Source organism: Syngnathus acus, chromosome 9 (assembly GCF_901709675.1).
Source record: "Syngnathus acus chromosome 9, fSynAcu1.2, whole genome shotgun sequence".
Lineage (NCBI taxonomy): Eukaryota > Metazoa > Chordata > Actinopteri > Syngnathiformes > Syngnathidae > Syngnathus > Syngnathus acus.
In genome coordinates this window covers 11,417,100-11,441,101 of record NC_051094.1, presented here as the reverse complement: position 1 = coordinate 11,441,101, position 24,002 = coordinate 11,417,100, and the positions used below count along the sequence as shown (strand labels likewise).

Here is a 24,002-nt window from a genome sequence, read left to right as displayed (position 1 = left end):
TCCCATTGACGTGACCATTTTTATGGGAAAAGCTTTCTAGTCGTGTGACAAGTTAGTGCATTGAGCATTTCTGGAAAAAGAAACTATAAAGTAAATCTCATCATTTCTAAAGGGAGGATTTGTAATACATCCCTGTATGGTTTGTTAAAAGATTGTGAGAGTGAATGCATAGAATCAGTATGAGTGCATATCTGCAGTCTCCTTAAAACTTTGCATTCAGTCAGAGTTTACTGTAATGGCCTTCTCCATGTTATTCTTGCTTTTGTGCAACAAGAAAAGAAAAGAAAAAAAAGAGAGAAAAAAACACTGACATGATGATGATGATAGATTGCAACACCATCCATTTCACAAGTTCTTTCACAAGCACACCAGCCAGTGCATTGTACATTGTTAATATCTTGTAATAATCTACAGCACAAGCCACACCTATACACAGGGAGATGTAGCAGCCTTGCTCCGTGAACAAAGAAGTCTCTCTGCTGTAATGACTTTGAGGCGATCCACTTGTGTCTCTCAAATTACTTTCATCAGCTACAACAGAAATCTGGTGAGCAGGAAAATCCACACTCGATAACAATGAAAAATTCATATTGTTGTTTTCTCCCCTCATCTCTCTCTGTCTCGCTTTACCTCTTTTCTCTCTTCTCTCTCCCCCTCACACCCATCTCTCTCCCATCCCGTGATATATTTAAATGTTAATAACCATTCATTCCTGACACCCGATCTACGAGGCCCCAAGTTTAACAGGAAATCTATTTAATCTGAAGAATCTCATTACACAATCATTGCAGCAGCTAAAGTCGTGACTATTATCCATACTGTAGATGGGAGGTTGGAGGAAGTTAGCACCGATGCACCCCCCAAAAATGAATATAGGGATATATTAAATTAGATATTATTTAATCCAATCTCATCACCATGCACAGAACAACACAAAGGAAGCATAAAGAGCCCGGCTCTTCTTTTATTTGAGGAGATAATAGCTAAATGTTTTTATTGCGTTACACTGCTAAAAGGTTTAATCCTTCCTGGCACCGTAGGAAAAAAAGAAAAACAGCACACCCTTTAGTGCATTTTGTACTAATTTATATATAAAGTTCTTTGAAGGGCGTTAAACGATTATCCCTGATTGAACAAAATGCCTTCTCCGAGCATTAGCTACAGATGGTTCCCAAACCCCTCTGAACACCATTCTCTGAGCTTCTATTATCTCATCCACCCAGCACTATTTAATTTCATTTCCATGAATATGCAATGAATTTAATTTTGAACACTATTTTCCTCTGCTCCTGTAATCACAAAAAATGCCAGTGTAATTAGTTTCTAATTACTTGGTGTAATTGTTGTAGTAATCATTTTAATTACCCAAATGCACAGACATTAGATGCTAAAAGGGAAGTAATCTGCTTGTACCTCCTACTGTGTCTCTCCTTTTGCAGAGTGTGATATCTTGATTCTGACATGGACCACTTCTCGGTTGTGAATGTGGTTTTACAGACATGATGGAGCGTGTATAGGTGGGGGTGGGGCTGAGGAGGCAGTGTGTGTGTGTGGGGGGGGGGGGTCAAGGCGAGACAGAAGCAGACTGACGCGGCCAGACTTACACTGTAGCACCTCTGCAATCTGCTCCGTGTAAATTTGCATGCTCCGGAAAGCCATTAAGTTAAAATATACAGTTATTGTACCTTTCTGGGACTGGTGCCATACAAATGCTTATTGCATGTGCTTATAGCTCAGTCTACCAGATGGTAAATCATGAAATTTTATGAAATTATTGCACCAGTGTGGTGTTTTGAAAAGGAGCAGCTGTGAGGGAGATGGGACATTATAAACACTCACAGGTGTTCTGTCTTTCTCCTCCGCCAGCCACAGCATAAAAAATTAAATTATAAATAAACTAGCAAATGTTGCAATCGCTTTCACGGATACACTACTTACAGGAGACATTGCTTAAACCAGCCAAAGAAGTGAATTTTAATTTGCATAAAATATTTATCGAGACAAGGAAATGTCTTGGCCGGGCACGCTCATCTGCCAAATTTGGAAACTGCTGCAATGTAGGTCCCACTAGCATCTCAGTGCCTGAGATGAGCATCCATTAGGGAGAACTGTAATGTGCTCTTCACTCAAGCACATATGGGCAAGTACACCTAATAAGAGCGAGCTGGTCAGTGCCAAACACCACACCAAGCTTGTGTTTCTCATTAAGATTTTATTCCTTCCTTAGTATTTAATTAGCTAGTCTAGCACAGGGACCAAGCATGATGGCTATGCATTTACTACTTTGCCACCTTCCAAGTCTTAGGCTGCAAAGTGGCGGTCTCCAGCTCCCTGGTCTACAAGTAGAGGATCACACAAGTACTTGTTGCTTGGAGTGCAGTCAGATTGTGTATTTTACACATGTGTATGTGTGTGTGTACGTCAATGGCCCGAGATGGGATTAGATTTTTATTTCATTTCCTCCACAAAATAAATAACTTGATTTTGAGATCTTATTATTGTAATTTGTTTAAGGCACTCGACTTGCAGTCTCCCTCTCTATTACAGTGTGATCTGCTAAAAACGTTCAACTCCAGCCAAGTATTCTTAGATGTTAACACCCATTGGTGCTTACTCCAAAACTTCCCCTTGGTTGTGGTTCAAAGGATCACAGCAAATGAGCTTGATATGGTTCCAAACCTAATTTCTGCCTGGTTCAGTTGTGGTGAGACAGGAAGCCAATCTCAATCCGATCCAAAAGGCAAATGAAGCAATCAAACATAATGCTGATGCAACTAAATGACGCCCAATGACTTAAGTCCCCATCTCTGCACCTAAGATTCTTCCTGGTTTCATCTGTGTGACCAATGAGAGAGCAGAGACATGATTTGTGTGAAGAAAAAAATGAACCAGCCTTAAAACTTATTCTAACCACTGAAAATAATAAGCATTAAAGCTTCCTAACGATAAGTCTGGGTCAAATAATTCTAAAATTGCTGTTCATGTGATATTCTATGCACACTCTTGAATCGTGCTATAGTGTTACTTTTACTATTATGTGTGTGTGTGTGCGTGCGTGCGTGCGTGCTTGTGCTTGCGTGTGTGTGTTTGTGCGTACGAGTGTGAGAGCAAGTGTCTGCATGCATGCGTTTGTTTGGGGCGTTTCATCATCCTTTACTACATAAATATTATTTCATGGCCATGTATTCATGGTGTTTGACAGGGCTTTTACATATTCAAATGAGATGCATGTGAATTCTTTCTCTGAAAAGGCTGCTGCCTGGACACAGAGAAGTGCTGCAAGGGTAGCTGGTATTGTCATGCATATTCAAATCCACTGCTGGACATGGCTGCCCTAAATAGTCGAAGAGCGTGCAACACTCAAGGGGGGGATTATTTTTCATGTGCTGTTTTATTTTCTTCACCACTCTCCTCCTTTCTTTCACATTGGCATATATCTTTTTATCACAACACCACTGTTCTATGCTCTGTTTATCTATCTGCATATTATATCTGTTCAGATACAGTCTGTCTGCAAGTCTACTGTACAGAATGTAGTCAGTTAGAGAAAACATCTGCATAATAAAAGAGTAATTGAATTATGGTCGACAAAACTGTCTTTCTCTATATTATTTCTGTCATTAATTTTAAAAAGAATATCAAAGATGACTCGTGGATTCCACCAATCACTAAACCTTGTTAATTTAAATAATGTGTTTGAAGCTGAGAGTGTAAACACAGATCCAATTATTCTCCAAATATAAAAGTTAAAATGATATATAGAATGAAAGAGTGAGTGCCGACTAATGCTGTACATTGTGACACTTTCTTTTATGAGCCATTAAAAGGAAGCGTCTTCTCACACCACCAAACAAAGCCTCTCTGGAAGAGAATCTCATTATGACTCGTAATGACAAATTCAGCCTTTGCAATTATTTGCTGCCATTTCCAGGCTATATCACGCAGAGAGAGAATTCAGTTAGTGCACGGTGGGCCATAAACTCAGTGAGGTAGTGGCCCAGCCTGGACAGTGATATACTTGCTTAGGGCTATATTACTGATGAAATGCAATGACGTAAATAGGACATTGGTGTTGTTTCCCATAAAAAAATAAAAAAACATTTTAGCTTACGTTGCACATGATTGCATTTGTCTGCATTGTTTGCAATGACCACACACACACACACACACGCGCACACACACGCACACGCACACACACACTTGAAAAATTATACTGGATATGTGAAATATCTTTTGCATATGGTAATCAAATGTACCTGGACTACTCGTCAACAAAAATATTTTAATAACAACCGTAGATGACTGCGGGGAGAAAGTTAGCAATGGCTTTTAAGGCCAGTTGGAATTTTGCTTCATTTATGTCTCTTCCCTTGTATTGCAGGACAAGACTATAAAGTGTGTACACTCACATTAAGTCATAGCCTTCATTCATCTTTGAAGGGTCTTCATATAGCTGATATGACTAATGTAACAGGATGATTTGGGCAGTCTGGGATTAGTTCATTACTCCACTGTAGTCCTCCACTACATATGGTGTTTTTAATGCGGGTTCAATTGGTAATACTCAATTAAAGATCTATATAATGAATTGGACAAATATCTCAACTCAGGTCTAAATTTTATGCATATGCTTCACATAAAGTTTGGGAATTGATCTAATATTACGTATTCATTAGTCAAATACTTTGTTGAAACATCCCAAAAAGTCATTGCAGGCCTTGTTCCAAAATCTGGCTATTACAAAGAATGAACATTTAAATCTCTTCAATGTTTGGAACATTTTGATCCATAAAGCTTGTTGTAATAATTTGCACATACATTGTTTGAAATAAGGGAAGAAAATTACAGCACACTGTATTGGTTTTGAGCATCTTACGGTGTTCACGTCCCAGGTTATTCATTATTTACTCAACCTTACTTTTTATGTGCATATCACGAAAGGAATTCCTGACAGTAAAAAAGATGCATAAGTTGTGATCTAAAACATAACATTGAAGTAATTGAACTCAGTTTAAAGGGGGTCAGCGTACTGACCTAAATGTGCACAAATCATAAAATCCCAACATGTTCAATAAAATGTTACTTTAAAACCTATTGCGAAAATTCATCTTGAGCTAATATCTTTAATGATCTTTTTCAATAAAAAAAAACTGTAAAGAAGCCCATCTATATGAAATAACCACTTCCTGATCACAGAGACCATCAGAGTGACAAGCGGGTCAAGAGGTCGTCAGACTGCCGAGCATGTGCAGTGGGCTGTGTGAAATAAAGGACATGGGGGACAAGTAAGCCCGCTTTGTCTGCCCACCCTCAGAATATTGGCTGTTCTTTTCTCACTGCATAGAAAACAATAAAGAAAAGATGTACACATTGTCTTTCACTCGATACGCAAAAGCGTGCCGCTGTTTTTATAGTGCATTTGTGATAAGAAAGAAAACAAATCCTATGCAGATACATGCTATACTTATCTGATCAATTTTAAAAAGCTACAAAAGAATGATAAACTGCTCATTTAATTCCAAATTGCAGCAGTTATACGGTCTAAACTGAACACAGTGCTGAAGAAAAAAAATCTTTTGTTGAAACGTCGCTGTGCTGTTTCATATATCATTGATTAGACAAAATAAAAAAGCCATAACATTGGGTCAGGGAACACAGGGTGCTGACATTCTATCACAGCAGACACATATTGACTGGTGCTTTGAAAGTAGTCACTCACTCATCAGTGTGAGGCAGCCTGATTGAGTTGCCAGCAGCCACTAAATGAGGCCTCCATCCAGCGTGGGCCGAAATGAACTGCAATCTTTTCAGACCTTGTTGCAGCCCAGAGACCAAGTGAGTGTCCGAGTGCACATGTATGTCGGGAAAACTGCTTGAGTGAGCATGTGAGAGAAAGAGAGAGTTTTATACCACAAGAGTATTTAGAATAAGTTTTCTGAGAAACAAAGAACGTTCTATATACAAACATATTTTCCAAGATATTCTATATCAAGCTTGCACTACCTCATATTTATCATATAATCATTAGATCACACTGATAAATGATTTAAGCAGTATATACCAAAAGGGCCATCCTGGGACATTTTAGCACATGCTACTCAGCATCCTGACTTCTTGGACTCACTTAGTAATGCAAAGAGAGAAAAGCATGCAGTTAATTATGGCTAATGAAGGCGTGTTTGACCAGAGGAGGAGGGGTGCGCATTAGGAGACAGAGAGAGAGTGAGAGAGAGTCAAGCGGCTTGAACCAGAGGGTTCCACGCACAATTTGTTTGAACCTGGGTCCTCCTCACTCTCTGCATGCTAATTTACCTTGGGGCTGCACCGCCTGTTTTTAAATATCGTTAATTGACTTAAGAGCTCATCAACGTGCTTCGTCTTCATTAGGTTAATGAAAAGACCCAGTGTTTATTTTTCGTAACAGATTGTGGCAATGACATAATCTAATCGGTTACTTCCACTTCCTGAAGAATTGAATCTTTCTGATGTGAGCTGTTGGAGCCATTCGGATGTTGCGCATTCGTGAGTGTCTCCAATAAAGCAGAGACGGCGTATGAAATAGAAGAAATACATTTGGCCCTTGGCATCAGTCTGTTTTGCCCCTCGCTAATCGCCAGTGTGAACTAACAAGTACTAATGGTAATTTTTGATGTGCGGTTTGTTTGGGTGGCTGCCTGGAAAAAAAATTCAAAGAGAGATCCCTCTGACAGTATGACACGTGCACATTTTTCTTTGCGGTATTACCAATGGTGAGAAATAATGCAGAATGAATTAAATATCCTGGACTTGTGTTATTAATTTGTACTCTGTGATCCTGGAAACCAGAGTTTTAATTTCATAATTGAGATAGTATCATGTTTTATTTTTACAACTGAGAAAAGATGTAATAATTAATGGAACTTGTGAAGTAATGGGTACCAAGCCACGGCTTTTGAGCTGTGTTTTAATGAGTACTTTGTTCAGAAAGTGGCCACTTTTGACAATGTCACAGAATAATTATAATAGAAATGTTTAACTCCAGTGTTTACTTCTATAAGGATAAGATAACTAAATTAGTAAATCATTAGTAAAGCAGTCTTTAAAGGTGCAACATGTATTTTTTTTTAAAGAAAGAAATATTTATGGCAGCAACTATACTAAAGCAAGTGAGAGAATGCAAACTAAGCCTATCAGATAATCCAACATCTTGCTGTATTTTTGAGTATGTGATGTTTTATATTTCTTTTCAATTTGCGATATTCCCATGATGGCGCAATGAAAAAGACATAACAGAAATGACATTTTGCCTGTCACTCAGCAGAGCATTGCTCCTTTTTAACCAATTGTAAATAGTTAACTAAAAATATGTTGTTTTTTTTTCTCATTGGCTGTCCTTGAAAAGCAACTAAAACGTAGTATCACATGGTATGGGAGGCAGGTGCTCGGCCTAATCTACATCATCTCAGAGCAACCATTCTGTGGTTGTAATGCAAAATCCCAGTTTAGAAATTTCCCGTTACAGCTTTAATCTCACACGATTATTATGTACAATAATGCGTTCATTTGTATTGCTTCGCTCCAATTATTTTACTGTCGGTATAACACCGGTAAAGAAAATTCAGACGCACATGTCCTCTCACTCATAGTGGGGCATTTATCGTTTGTGTAAGTGAGTCTGTTTTGTTTTTAGGCAAAGTGTTTTCATCTTCCTCTCGAGGCCAGTAACACTGGGGCATATCTATCTTGCGGTTAGGCCCATAAAGAGCAGTGTGGTGGTAAAATAAATCAAATCCCAAGCCTGGACCAACCCTCGTACTCTTCGCTGTATGGGCAACGTGGCCATGAGAGGGCTGCAAAGGCTCATCAGTGAGAACTTGCAAATCCTCTCAGGAGCGGTTGTGGGGTCAGCTCAACCTCTTATCGCCATAAACAGCTCTCATTGCAGCCAGGTTCCTCCCGAACGATTTTCTGCTCAACGTCCACCCTCGTACTCCTTCTCTAGCGCCCAAAAGCAGATGTTTTCAGTAAATCATTTGAACCCCCCATTCCTTCTTTGTCAGTTGTATAGAAGCCCCCCTGTCTGTCCCCAACTTGTCCTGAGATGATACGTGCAGCTGAAGTCACTTAAATAAAAAGATCGCAGTGGGAGACATAATGTGTTAAAGTAATAAGATGGTCTCTGGCAGGTCATGGCCCCTTTCCCTGCTCCAGTGCTTCTGTGGAGGCTCTTTGAGTTAATGGGCTGTGGTCAGTGCACTGGTGAGCCATAAAGGCTGCCCTCAGAAACTACGGCGCCATTCAGAACATGAGCTTCTCCAAAAGCCACTAACTGGCCCATCTTGATAACAGCACACCCAGCACTATTTTCCACAATACATCTGACACCCCCAGGACCTGTAAATCTTTGGTATTTATAATCTCCACTTGGACCTTTCTCCCCTGACGGTCATCTTTACACAACTGTCCTTGCTTGTCAACCAGTTTTCTGATGAAATACAATTTCAAAATGACGAAGAAGCCAGCAAACCACATCCAGCAAGTCACCGTGTTGACTAATGAATCAACCTGTAGGTATAATAATGTTAAGCAAATCCAGTTGCCTTTCAGCAGCAGGTTATTTTTGTGTGTGCTCACCTACAGTTCCTACGCGCGTGTGTGTGTAATCTTGCTGAACGGAGGGAGTGACTGTTAATGAATGTAGCTTCAGGGATTAATGAGAAGAAGCAGGGGATGTGTCATGGAGAAGTGTTCTGGCATGGCAGCGATGGCACCTCAGCCCCCATCTTTGCCTCCACTTACAGTGATTACATGTGAACCCCTGTCATCTTCTATAAGTGGTTTTATGAAATTGTATTAAATGCCATTGTTTATGCCTCACTTTTTACTTCCTCATTGGTCATCCACTACTGTTTTGTTGCCCACCCTTTTAACACGCTTCATTTAAGTTTCGCTTTAGCTTTCATCAGAGGGGCGCTATCATGTTTAGTCAAATTAACCAATTATTCTTCTTGCCAGATTCACAGAACCTTGTGTTTCTGGGCTCACATTCATCATTTTGGTTATGAATGATTAATTTTTCATGGTTCACATGGAGATCCGTAACAACACCAGACTTTTAGCGAAACAGCAGCTGCTAAAGTAGTACAATTTGCCAAAGCCAAGACTCCTACCGATAACACTTCTGTTTATTTAAGCCAGCAGGGCAATTGAATTGATGGCAAGTTGGTGACAGCATGAGAATGGAGCCTTGCACTAATACTTATTTTAATGTGTTGCACGCTGCAGCAGAGGTGGTCCGATAAAAGTTAAGTCAAATCCTTGCAGCAATCAGATCAAGGAAAGAATTAAAGCTACACCCCACAACAGTTCACCACCGTTTCCTTTTGTTTGTAATTTCACACCATGTTTCATTTCAATGAGTTTGTCTTTTGCAAAAATGGTTGATTAGCTCCGAAATATTTCTTACTACACTGAAATTGATTTTCATTGTATAGCCATCATGTACAGTGTTTAGCAAAATTTGTCATAAAAACAAAAACAGATCTACCATCGCGAAGTGCCTAAAGTCCTAGTGACTGGCAGCCAGTTCAGGGTCTTTTAACCGCTGTTTTCTTCTGGAACTTTGTATTCCACCATTGTTTAATTTTTAGAACAGTATCTCACTATCTCTGTAACATAGTGACACTTGCGAAGGAGGAAAACAGACCACTGCACAGAGGCCCTGCCCCCCCACCCCCCATCCCCTATGTGTAATAACCTCCTGGCTTTGGAGCAGACTCTGAGAGATATCCTTGAGCCTCACCTCCATCTCTCTAACAGGTCACACAGAGATCCAGGAGATAGTGGGCCATAGTTAAGGTCCAGATCTGCTATCTAGACTTGAATGATGGAGGAAAGCATGTGGCGACATGTTTATTGTCACCCAGATGGTGCACAATGCAGAGGCTTGGCGAGCTACACCCGGCCCTAATATAATTCATTGGGTGGCACCATTGTGGGGTGACTGATAAGACCTTCACTTTGCCTTGCACTGGTCACTTGTCTCAAGGAGACTCCAGAGAAACTTCACACTTTACAAATGGTGGCCAAAATATCTAATCCCACTACGGTTGTACTTGCTAAAACTTAGCGTTGAAAGGCCATTTATAATAAGAGAATTCTCTTTTTGGTCATTCCATGCTTGTACTAAGAGGAGAAAAGCAATCCCTTGAAAGAAAAATAATGGTAGGCAGACACGAGGACTTGAAGAGCCCACTGAAAGTGGTACTTGAGGTTTCTCAGTCCACGACTTAGCAGTGGCTGTCCACACAAAATTAGGTCTCTAGAGGCTTTGTGCTTGGGCATGTCAAATATTTTGTCACCTTCAAGTTCAAGAGAAAAAGCTGTGAAAATATTATTTTCATAAATTATTTAATTGTGGTATGTTTGTTGACATTTGGATAGCGAAGGGCAACTTTTGATACGGTGGTGACTGCTTGGATCTGTTTCCCATCCAACCATTGCACAGGCCCTGACAAGGTAAGTGTGCATAATTGCCCTCAGTTATCTAGAAATCTGTTCACCATTATTCATTGGCTGATGTCATCGGCGACATAAGTGTTATTTCAAAGTGATCATGACTGCAGACCAATTGACTTATCAGTGTATCTGTGGAGTATGAGCCTTATAATGGAAATTGTGGATTCTCCAAGGGTAACCAATTTAATGCACTTTTAGAAATCATGACACTCAAATTTAACCCCACTTTTATCGACAAGTGTGCCTTATGATACTTTCATGTATAATGGATAGTTTATTGATTTATACTAGTCTCGTAGTTAGTACTTCTTCCCACCCTTTTTTTGGATATGTGAGTAAAGCCAGATATTTTGTACAGCTGACCCAGGGGATGCCATTTTGCTCCCTGGCTAACCAAGAGGCAAGGGGCCAAGCTCCAGCCTAGCTATCCGCGCACCTGTCACAAAAACACAACAGAGGCCCTGGGAGCGGCCCGAGAAGTGCCGAGATTCGAGCACTCCGAGCTGCTTGACTCTGGTCGAGCCAGCCAAGCTTCTGTTACGAAACTGTAGTGCGGCACATTGCATCAAGAGAATTAAGCAATGGTTTACTTGATAAAAATGTTAAACTCTCAGAACTTTCTCAATCTTAAGATTCATCAAACGGTTAGTATCATGGGAAAGATTTTAGATCCACCCTCGATGGCTTGTACAGTGCATGCAATCTGTTCAGTATTTCTATCATGAATCTGAATGCAAACTTCACAAGGATGATACTTGTGACAAAAATGCAAAATAACAAATGCACAAGAAAAGAGAAATTGGAGAAGTTACAGAAATTAGAGAAGCTGAATTTCTGAAGATTTGAAAAATGTTTAATTACAAAAGGAATCTAAATGATTTATCAGTTAGAAATTTTTTTTTTGAATAATTCGATAATATATTAGCTGTCTATTAATCGTACGTCGTAAGTTAGATGGCAGCTCACATAGTTGCAGCAGTTTGCTACTCTGTCTTTTCATCAATATCTGTGTTTCTTTTGGTCTCTGATAAAAATAATCCTAACTACAGTGGACTGGATCTCCTGACAAAAGTGTTATGGAGCAGACTGTTACATCGAATTTTATAAGCTTTTCTGTCATACCGGAGCTGAGACATTGGGTGTTTTGTGGATTGTTTCGTGACCACAGCATTTACTCTTCTTTAATAACCTGAAGCACCTGTGCTCAATGAAATTTATCATGAGAGAAACTGAGAGAATCATAGCTATAGATCCTTTCTTAGTTGTTCTTGGCCACTAACATTTTCGACTGCTTTCCTCTTTTTACTAGAAATGCTGTGAAGGCACATCCCTTGTTGACTTTGTATTGAAATTGGCAACTCTACCGTTTGTCACTTCAGAGTGTGACAGAAAAGTATGATTGACACACAGTACATTATGATAAGCAGGACCTACTTGAATCTGGTAAAATATCACTGTTTTTCTGCACGGCTCACCTGTTTTCTGGGTTTGGTCACGTCAAGTTCACAATACTGTCAGGAACGGAATGGAGCAGGGCGACCAAATGCAGCTTGGACCAGGGTTTATTGAGGGAAAAGGTAGTTGGAAGGGAGGATGATGGGAACAAGACCAACAGAACCGGCAAACTAACATAATGGACCGACCGACAGGCTAACCAAAACAGAACTGACAAAGACAGGAACCAAGAAACAAGAACGATCCGAGAGGGAGTGACATGCAGACAGGACTTAAATACGAGACAGGTAACGAGAGGCAGGCGACTGTGATTAGTACATTGATTGTGAGTAGACACAGGAAGGGAGGGGCGAGTACACAGATGCAGACAGAAACCATGACAACCTCCACATAATAAAACAACCGGGGGTGAGTCGTGACAAATACGAGTCCGAGGGCAGTTGTGACATCTATTTCAGTTGACAATAGAGGGTGATATTAGCCACAATGGCGGCTTCCTGAGATGGAGGGAAATAGTTGGATTAATCTGCTTAATTCGCATTATATGTATGCAATATTAATCAGAATACTTTATGTCAGGGTCCAGGGAGGTGTTCCTTTCAGATCCACGTGGGGCAGCCGTGAGCCGAGTGGCGGAGGACCCACAGGTGTGGCTGATCCCCACAGGTCAGGTATGGCTGATCAAGCTCGTTAGGGAAGGTTTTTAAGGAGCGTACTGCCAGCAGCTCGTCGCCTTAGTGGCTTGCATATGTGATCTCCTCCACGGTTGTGCCTCTAGCTCCTAGATCTCACTCCTAGTTCTTGCCATTGTATTCTCTGAACAAGTATTGTTTGTTCCACGCTCTTAGATTTCCTCCAAGGACCACCGCCAAGATCCACCCCGCTCTGGCCGAACTCCTCACGCTCCGTCATCGCTGCTCCCGCTCCGTGCTCCTGGCTCAGCTCCTCCTGCTCACCCGCCACTGTAGCACCTCCAATAATGACTCCTTACTCCTTCTGGACTTCCGAGTTGGTTTCTGCATGCGAGTCAAAACAATCGCTAAAACAATGATATACGTAGTTCCCTTTAGTTCCCACCACTATCAACATTGTAATACAAAAATGTAAGTAGTTCCAATATATCTAATTTCGTGCAGCATAGGCTACATACGATTTGTAAGGCAAATGAACTGCAATACCGGTTGCAGTTTTAAAAGCAAACAAAGACAAAAAGTCGGTTTAAAATGTTCTGTTTTGGAGGATTTGACTCCTTGCTCATTATACTGGTTATATTACATATGTAATGTAATACCAGACAAATAAAATTGCATATGTAAATGCATTAAAAGAAATTCCAAGGCATTAATACATGGACGTGTATGTGGCTTATTTTTCAATGAGACCTGAAGTTGGAGCTCAGCCTATCGAGGCAGCATCTTTATTCAAATGGAAAATGATTCCTCAGGAACCTGGCCAGGAGCTTTATTGTGTATGCAGTGTGTGGCCAGGTTCAAATTGGCAATCAATTATCCAATTAAGACTGACAGAAATGCACATCAGGAATTCCAGCCCATCAGTCCAAGGTTCTGATTGGAACACGATTAGAGGGACTTAATTAAACCCTAGGTGCTGGGTGTTTAAACATCATTTGCAAGCGTCTGAGAGCTTGGAAAACACCTATCTGGACACTGAATTCTCCATAGCCATCACCAAGCCAGGGAAGACAAAATAAATAAATGAATAGGCCTATTGGAATCCATTGAGCTTCTGATCATGTATGTAATTCAGAGAGGATGCACAGAGCAGCATAGGATTGTCATATTACAATGCATACCCTTGGGAAGATCAGACGAAAAGAGATAAATAAATGGGAACACTGCACAGTACAATGCAATAACAATAGCATACATGATATTGTGCTACATTAGTCTTAAAACCATCCCCTCAGTTTAACAGGTCCTGAATAATTCAAGAACACCCCCACCATGGAGAGCGCTACTAAGTGTGATGTGTGGAATGAAATGCAGCTTGCTGCTGAGATTCTTCAGAATGTTTAGGGGTGTTTACTTGGCCGAGCTCTGCCTCTCCTGTGTCGTTCTTTAGTGCCTCTATTGATTTCCTAGCAGTTCCTTCCTCCCAAGTCAGGCTGTGCGAAATGGAAGGCCCCGCATGTTGATATTCGCTTGTGAATTAATCATTTTTCCCTGATAGTAAAGCTCAGCACAGTCCCTGAAAAAGAACACCTTATCATGGCAAATAGGATTCAAAGGGAGAAGAGCAGTACAATCCACAGCTAATTGGATGAAATGGCTGTGCTCTTTCCCTCTTTTCGGGGCCAGCGTCCACGGAGCCCCTCCACAGGGATCTTGCAGTCACCGAACAGGTTATTGCAGTTTGTCCTAAGGGAGCATTAATACCTTAGCCCTTGTTCAGACATGCAAATAATCTAATTCAAGGTCTAGCTAATTAACAACTTAGCTTCAGTAAAGATAAAGAGGCTCAATAATAAGGCCGAGCTTTTGTAAGAGAGGAATGCTGTAGTAAACTCCAATACAACAATGTCACAAAAGCACTTTGGCCACACAGAGATTAGGAAACAACCTTGTCCAGTCGTGAAATATAAACCTTTAAGCATGAAAGGACTGGCCACATAAGGCTTAGGCGATATTAAAAAGGCACCTTGTCTCTCTCAGGACCACATCATTTGTCCGTATATTTTAGCACTTCCCACCTTTACTTAGTAATTTAGTTTTAAAGTGGAAAGCAGACCATAACAATAATAATCTCTCGAAAAGGTGTGAAAAGGTGAAAAAAGTTAACATCCAAAATGGATAGAGAATTTGCCAGCACTGTTAGCTTTTAAAAATGACAGAGAACATAAAGTGATTTTGTTCTGTATTTATATATATATATATATATATATATATATATATATACATATTAGAAATAATTGCACTTTTCCTCACGTGAGGAAAAGTGCAATTATTTCTAAAATTTGACAGGATTCTACTTAGTGTAACGATAATAAATAATGGTAATGTAGTAAAGGTAATGTAGTAATGTCGTCAGTAAGTGACAAAGTGACAAGATGGATATGTCAACGTTTCTCTGACACTTACCATGCTTAAGTCTAATCAGGGTTTCTCCTTGAGTGCTCATGCAGCACTTATTTGAATGGTGTCTGTAGTCTTGTATCAAGCAGTAGAAAAATGGAAAATGTTTTAAGGCATCTCTAGCAATACACGGCTAAAATGTTAATCCAGTTTTAGCAAGGTTACATGGTCAAGGTTGCCAAATTACAGACAAGCACTAATCACCCCTGCCTGGGAGCAAGTGTGGCTCAAAAGCAAACATTGTAGAGCATGGCTTGCAGCCCCCACAATGATGTCTGGCATTAGACCACTCCAAGCGCTCTTTTCTCTTATGGAATTGGGATTTACAGCATCATACCAGCAAACAATTCTGCCTTGAATGTGTGACATTTCTGCTCCAATATTCTGCTTCTAAGGTTTTGAAAACACAACAATAGCATATAGTACATCAGAGTTAAATAAACATGACGATCACTGACCTTTAAACATTACAACATTCCATCAAGAGCGCATCAGCATTCATGCAAGTGAAATATTTCAGACAGGAAATTTAGCAATAATACTTTGTTTGAATCAAGTTAAATTGAGCATGAACAACCACCCGTAATGAAATGAGTGACATTTGTTTAAAAAAACAAAAAAAACAAACACTGATTTATTTCAAAGGTTGGGGACACTACCATGTGTGTGCGCGCTTGTCATTAAATGCATGTCTTTGTAATAACATGCATATTAGCTGCATCTTTGATGTGTCATCTCATTATAGATAAGCGACATTACAGGTCATTCGCCTGACCTGAAGCCATGACACATATACAGGTCATGAGGACATAGTATATATGTCTGTCTGCCAGATAGATAGATAGATAGATAGATAGATATAGTTTATAATACTGATATGGGAGACGACTTTAACAAAGTTTTGTAATACCACTGTGGTAGTCTCAACCTCATGACCTGTATATGTGTCATGGCGAAGGAGTATTTGTTGGCTTCAAGAACTTGTAATGCACACAGCAGTTTTTTATGTCAGGAAAATTGGGACGGGCCACATTTCCCTCTGATGATGATCCTTGTGTGTCTGTACAGCTTTTAACCCGACCGCAAGAGGTCCACATAATGTCACTATAGAGACAGATCTATTATCCCTAAAACATGATGAAACACACATACACACACATACACATGCACACACTTGCACGCACAGTCGGTGAAATTGAGTAAAATATTTCATTCACAATGAGACAACAATTATCTGTACATAATATACTGTACACCTGGTTTACTGATTGGTTTACATTTAGTACCGCACTATTATTTCCAATGTTAATGAAAGTACAGCAGCATGAAATTTGGTACACCAAGGCTTAGAGTCCAATCACTCTCTTTAATAGCTTTATAGTGGCCAGAAAATCAAGTATTCATGAAGATTGAAGATGATCCAGTGAACTTCAATTTAATTGGTGCAAATTAAAACAATCCATCTTTTGCAGCTGTCTATCTATCTGCTATCACCACTTCATTGCTCGTCTTGCACCTTGATTGCAATTATCTTTTAATAGCAAAACTTGTCAGCAATGTCTCTCCCTTCTGATTTACGTCCCGTCCCAACACTGTTGTTCCACTTATATAATTCATGTTTTAGTGTAATGCATAGCAAGCCTTCACTGGGAAGACAAGATGTACTGACACCATCACCTCATCTGCTGCATTGCAGTGACATATGAAGAACTGTCTGTCTGTCTGTCTGCAGTTATATGCAGCAACCCTTTCGCAATTAACAAATAGCATATGTGCATCATTCCCAGACATTGGCAGAGCATGATACATTGATGAGTTACAAATTAAATGCATTTCAATCATATTTTTGACTGGTCTAAATGATCACATTATTTTGACACATAAATTAAAACAAGGTGCTTGCTTTCTCCTCTGCCACCGTTTTCTACCAAGAGTAGCAAGAGCATTATTTTAAAATTAACTGAGATCTTGCTAGTGGTTTGCAAAAGCAAGAGGTTCAAAATGTTCTGAATTAATACAATAAACAGCAATGGGCATTTTACCAAATTTTACCATCCTTTGTCTGCAACCTGGGCTCCCTTCCATCCGTCCGTCTGTCCTTATTCATAATGTAATCATCCCTCTGTTCCCGTCTATCGTCTATACTCGCATTGAAAAAAAGCTTCCGCTACCAGTTACGCCCCTCTGTCTATCCTCCATCCATGAAAATGTTACAATATATCTACTTATCTATCTAAATATATATATACATATATTTATATATCAATAGATAGATTAGTAGATATAGTATAACATTTAATTTCTGGGAAAAACGTATCCCTGCAACTAAATGACAAAAGTCGTTTTGCTGCCACGGCTGAGCGAGTCCAGGCCCTAATATGAATGACAAATCGGGATTATAGGAGCCAGTCCAGGCCCCTAATATATAAATACATGTATAAATACACAGACACACACACACAAACACATACACTATGATATAGTGTATTATACTTTATATAGTTTTGGGAATTGTGTGCATTTCCACTGTGCCCCAAATAAACCGGGATGTTCTCCATCCATCAGGTGACTACATGGAGAGCTGACCTGTCATAAATTCTGTGTGGGGATGATGACAGGGCCAGACCCAATCTTCATGAAAGAATAAAAAAATGGTAAAGGGTTTCCCATCCCCCCTCTCCCTAAGCCCTTTTCCTACCACAGCTCACCCTTTACCCTGGCTAGTGGAGCACCCTTTGCTCCTTATCTTTTGGCCTCCCTCTCTCTTTCTGTCTTTCTCTCTCTCGCTCACCCTTTCTCTCTCCATGGGTAAGCAGGTAATCATGAGCTGTCACAGAAAGGTGACCCATTAATGTGATGGATACGGTGTGAAAAACAAATGGTGTGAAACGTGTGGATTGCTGTCCTTACTGCACCTTGGCCTTTTGTTCTGTCATATCAATATCCACACAGGGCCTCATTACACTGCTGCACTACACAATGAGCGGGGAGCCAGGGTCAAGACTGCACCACGCTCCCTTTGACTGGCTCTGACTGGGCTTTTCAGCTCAACTATCACCCCAAAGGACTCCCCCTGCAAACAGCCACAGAGCAGTCTCTGGAGTCGTCATCTCAGACTAAATAAGCAACCCCAGCAGCTTTGTGAGCATTTGGGGCTCGGACTTTTCTGCACATGCATGTATGGCTACAAAAACAAAAAAAATGTCAGTATAGTATATATATATCCATTTCTGTATTACGCCTTCCAAGTCACCTATACGGAAATGCATTTAAAATATTTTCTTGTTTACAGTGAGCATAACCACCTTGCCGGAGACTCACGTCTGATAACAATCCCTTCAGCTAAGATTCATATTTTCTTTATAGATCACATTTTGATAAGCAATAATTTGAGCACGTCACTAGACTGGGTGTGAACGGGAGCAAAAGATTCAATAAATGGGACTTATGGAAAGGTGTATGGACTCATAAATTGCCTCAGGCATACTGTAAGATGGGCACTTAAATTTTCAAAGAACCATAATGTCAGTCAAGGTCAAGAGTGGATGCAGTGAGGAGCTATCACAGTCTTGGCCTAACCCTGCACTGTCCATTATACTTGGCCATCGACTGACCAAGCACTTATTAAAGAGTGAGGCTTATTCTGCTGCCAGGACCTGTGATCCACAAAGTAGCAGCTAATCACCAATTAAGGATTTCAATCAATTGATTTTTAGTGCAGGATCTGAGAAGCTCTGCAGAATTAGACAAGAAGCAAGAAAAGCCTTCAAAGATTCATGTCAAGGTCTAACAACATTTACAACACCAGAATTGCTGAATAATACTGGTTCTGTTGCTTACAGAAGATCATTTTATAACTAAAAGTGAAACATTGTCTTACATGGACAAAATGTCTTCAAGAGTTCAGATTTAAGTTATGATCGGATGCACTGTTTTTTTATGGACATTAATAATATTGATCCCGTTGGGATTTGGGTGTTCATGCGTCACACTTTCGTACATAAAAATCATTCTGACGTGTGCAGATTGACCAAATATACCAGGATTAGTAGTAGAAGAAGAAGAAGCCGTAGAGCGTGCCTTTACACATAAAGCAGTGTAAGGGATGCCAATACATCCACCGTGTCTCCCCAAGATGTCTGAAGTAGTGGTCTCAAGGAGATCTTGGATGAAGCTTGGATAATATACTATTAGGTACAGTGGTTACAGGCCACAAACTAATCTAGTAACTGTGGTTGTCTTGTTTTATCCAGGCCTGGTGACAAATCGAGTGCTGCGGTCTCCCTGGCTGTCAAGTCAGAGAAGCGCTGAAACAGATTGAGAAGGTCCAAATAGCTTATTAATGTTGATACCATTTTAGTGCTCCTTAAAATATCTAGAGAACAGCCCAGTCATATAATCAATAAAAAAAAAAAATCTTGAAACCACAGGGCAAGTAGCTGCTCAGCCATAGTGCTCCAGGCTCTCTGGCTTCCTCCCACATTACGAAAATACGTGTTAGGTTCATTGGAAAAAAAAAATTCTGGACTATGAAAATGAGTTTGAATGGTTGTTTGTGCTAGCTATACGATTGACTGTTAACTTCCAGGGTGTACACTGCCTCTTGGCCAAAGTCATCTTGAATAGGTTCTAGCTCATCCACAACCATAGTGTGGCCAAGCGCAAAAAGCAAAACTAATGTATGGAGGTCTCTTTTAATGCCACATCACATGGGCGCTTTGCAAAGGTGAATCACTCTCACATCACAGATGCGCTTCACCCATCTTAGGTTTCAGATACTTACCTATCACACAAGTGTAAGCAGAAGTTAACCATCCATCCATTTTCCGTACCCATTAATGTAAATCATCAAGTGAACCTTGAATACTCACTGAATGAACTAAAGTCTTGAGAGTTGTGCTGAGGTCTCTCTTGACTTGCATGACTGCAGTTGAAACTTTGAAGTTTTGTACCAGTTTAAAAGTGTATTTACTTACTAGAGCATTTATATTTTTATCAATGCATTCATGCAACTTAGTTCTTGGGAGCTGTGGAAGTCTATTGGTTGGGGTCAACAATGATTTTTGTGAATTGGAGTGACAATGGTACATAGCGGTTCCTTGTGTCTATTCTCACCCTTCTCCTCCTCACCCTCCCTTCTCACTCCTCTTTCAGTGATGACCATATCCCCACTGTAATGTACCTGCGTGTGAAGGACACTCCGACCGGCGGGGCTATCACAGACACAATCTCACAGCACTTTAATAACTTTGAGAGCGGTCAGCACCCTGTGCTTTAATAACACTCCCTGTCAACTCACCCCACACAGCGCAAAATTGTCTCGTTGGAATTCTTTATGGTGGGGGCCGCAGAGCTCTACTGATGGGGCTAGAATATAGCTGCGATCACCCCGCTTCTTCCCTCCAAATGGTTTTTCATGAGCGTGTTTTTTTTTTCTTTAGCTCAAAACAAACATGAGAAAAGACAGACACTGGCCTCATGACACTTTGAAAATGAGTGCTGTTGTCTTTGAAAAAAATACATATTACTGCTTTCTGAGAATCTAAAGTTCACTCACTCATAAGATAAAAATGTCACAGATGGAAGGGCTGTTGAACGCTCACATCACCTATATAACACTCTCAGAGAATACTTGAAAGCAACTGACAGGTTACATAAATCCCGTGAAGGCTCGGAAAGGCATCAGAAATCTCCAAAATAAAGTTATGAGTGAATAGTGTACTCCCTTTTATTATTGGATCCCTCAATCGGTTTCCACTTCTGGTTACTTGGCTTGGAGAACAGTGTGCAAGATGGATAGATTTATGTTCTCACTACCATTTGCCTTATCATTATGCAAATATGTGATTATCTGTTAAAAGAGATTACAGCCAGTCACATCACAAATGCTGCATGTTTGTCTCCAGTGTCCATATGAAAGGAAAATTCAAGCTGAGCAAATGAAGTGTAAATCACTATGTGCAGCGCACAGTTATTGGCTGTTTCCCTCGCTAATGATGCGCTGGTTCTATCCTCTCATGTTTTTCCTTTTTTTTTGTCATGCATTTGAGATTGCAACCTCTCCCGCAGCAGTATCTGCTATCCTGCACAGCCCTCCCCGCCTAGTACTGCTGATTAACATAATCAGCCAACATTAGTTATTCATGTGATGTGCAGCAGTGCTCGGGGGTCAAATCTTTGCCCTGTCTAATAACCTATGTTAAATATTAAAGAAGTACATGGGCTGCCTGATTTACATGCCTCTCATCCTGCCTTTGGAAGTGCATGTAGTATGAAAAAAATATCACTTTATGCCTGTGGTCCATTACTTAAAATGCAAAAAAAAAAAAGTTATGACGAATTGCTGTTTGTTATTGAGAGTAAGTGATGAGCAAATAAATGTATCCAATACAAGATTATGTGCACAAACTTACATGTCAAGACTCAAAATAAGCCGTTTTGCAGTGAAGTTCATTCATTCATTCATCCTCCGGACCACTTATCCTCACAAGGGTCCCGGGCGTGTTAAAGCCAGCCGTCTTTGGGCGGTAAGCAGTGCACATCCTGAACTGGTTGCCAGTCAATCACAGTTTCGTTGAAGTTAATGAGAAAATGTGCATATTGTGCTTCATCAAAACACACCAAATAGCAAAACTCAGAATTGCAGGCTTAAGTAATTGAATCACAGAGACAGCCCAAAAAGCTTTGCTGGGCTGGACGTGTTCACCTCACCAACATGTCAGCCGTCGGAGTTTGAGGCAAGCTCTGTGCCACTTGAACCACCCCAGCTATAGCTAGCAACGAGCTTTGGCTGGCCAGCCAGTCTGGCTAAATATTATTAGTCAGTAATCTCATTCTGCCTTTGGAAGTGCATGTAGTACAAAAAATATATCACTTTAGGAAACCAATTCTTTATTCATTATAGTGTCATATTTTTACTGTTTAATAAAATCCTTGATTCAGGTGCTTGGCATCAACCTGCATAAAAACGCTCTTCGGAATTAGAAACTTGCTCCTCAAATTAAATTAACGATTAGCAAAACTGCTGTGCAAAGGAAAAGAAAAACATATGTTTAAAGACTTGCATGTACATGTACAAGTACAGAACACCAAGCAGTCAACACAGTAGCACAAATAATTGCACTATGTGTGTATGTGCACAGGGGACTTTTTCCACTCGGCTTCTTCTAAATGACCCCAGTGGGCATGCATTAACTGAATTGCTGCATGTTTGTGTGCCTACATCTCTTGATTAAGGACAATGAGCAGAAAGGCTAGCACAGTGCCACGAAGCCTATGCCAAGCACTGGGCTGAGGAAACCCTATGGGCTGCAGAGAAGGAGGCCGGCTATGAAGCCTGAGGAAGTCATTAGGAGACCAGTGACCTCACTGGTGCTGAGCTCAAAGAAGCTGCCCAGTGGCATGATGTCATACTTCAGATGTCAGTCTTCATCATGGCAGCCCAGTGAAAAATCTAAAACTGTGAAAACCACATCATGCACCTGCCAGCCTCCTCTTTTTGAACACCAGTCGTTGCTTCACCTATGAAATGAGTGGCAAGCATCACGTGCTCTCTGCTTGGCGCACACTCGTATGCTAGACTTGAATTAGAGAAGATATTGGTTCTTATACCTTGGGATGCATACCAGAAATATATGACATACTGTATGTGCTGCAGTACAAAAACATTCCCAACCTCACTTGAGGCAGTTTTACCTTGCAACTGCAATGTATTGAAAAAGTCTGTTTGTAGGCTATTCTGAGCAGTCTTTATACCAGGAATTTAGCTGCTCTCTCCGGGAGCTATAAAGTCCCTGAACTTGCAGCAGAGATAGTTTGTAAGATAAATACAAACACTGATATAGCAGCAGGTGGATCTCAAAGGTGGCGCTATATTGCAGACTGGGTTTTTAATGGCAACCAGGAATGTCAAAGTGGACGGATGCACAATTTATGTATCACCACAATCCCTCACGGAGTACGACCAGAAGGACAGTGTGTGTAAACTAATGAACCACAAACTCTCCTAGAGGCTTGCCTTTGTAATACCCAAACTCTTCTTTCTTTTTATTTATTTTATTTGCATTCAAGAAAATAATGGTCCTTACTGGCTCTGGTGTATGGCTGTAAAGCAGTGGCTTGCAGTGAGGACCTTCAAAGCTTTTTGCTTTTGGCCCAAAGAGACTCATAGTGGCTTTCAGAATCCCGAGTGCTGTCCAAACACTTTGACTGTGCTCACCCAGCTTCAAAACTTGTTGTCTGTTCTTTAATAAGTACAGCTGACCCAGCTCAACCCTTCATCCCAAAACCTTTATCATTCATATTTCCTCAGTAAAATACCACGATTAATGGCGTCAAATGCTTTGGAGGAGCTTAAGAAGATTCCAGTGGCAACCCCTATACCTCAAGTAAACTCCATGCCAAACACCCTTAGGGCAGTACAGTATTCTACATTTACAATATATTTATTTGACAGCAAATGCAACAACAATTAAAGGCCAGGAGAGTACCCTTGTTTACTGTGCTACATCTATGCCTGTGAAACAATACTATAATTAAGTTGACATGCTAAATATCCATTTCTAATAACACATGGTGACACTGCCAATAATAGTCTGCTTGTGTCAGTAGGTTTCTGCAGTTTATATTTCAGGTAGTGATGTCCATTAGTCACACAGCACTCGTACAAAATGATCTCTTTCTCCATATATAAATATGATGGCAAGCCCGATGTATTTGTCCAGTCCAGTGGTGAGTGGATGAATGGGCCACAATATTGCACAGCGTGAACGCAGTCCCACATCGTAGCGCACTGCGTTTAAATCAAGCGGGCGGTCATACTCGATGTGTACATCACCACTGAGGCATGGTGAGCAATGAGACGCCTGTACAAGGCCCCTGCCGGCCCATTGCAAAACTGGACTACTGAGGCCCCTGGGCTGCCTAATCAAATCTGAAACCATCACATTCACTTGGGTC

General features: G+C 40.5%; 1 long non-coding RNA gene across 1 annotated transcript; it reads left to right on the top strand.

Moving 5' to 3' along the window:
* The first annotated feature begins 423 nt into the window (after positions 1-423).
* Positions 424-13,210, top strand: LOC119127087. Its single transcript, XR_005098754.1, has 3 exons — positions 424-547; positions 12,532-12,618; positions 12,801-13,210. It is a non-coding gene; the product is annotated as an uncharacterized LOC119127087 (long non-coding RNA).
* The last annotated feature ends 10,792 nt before the right edge of the window (positions 13,211-24,002 follow it).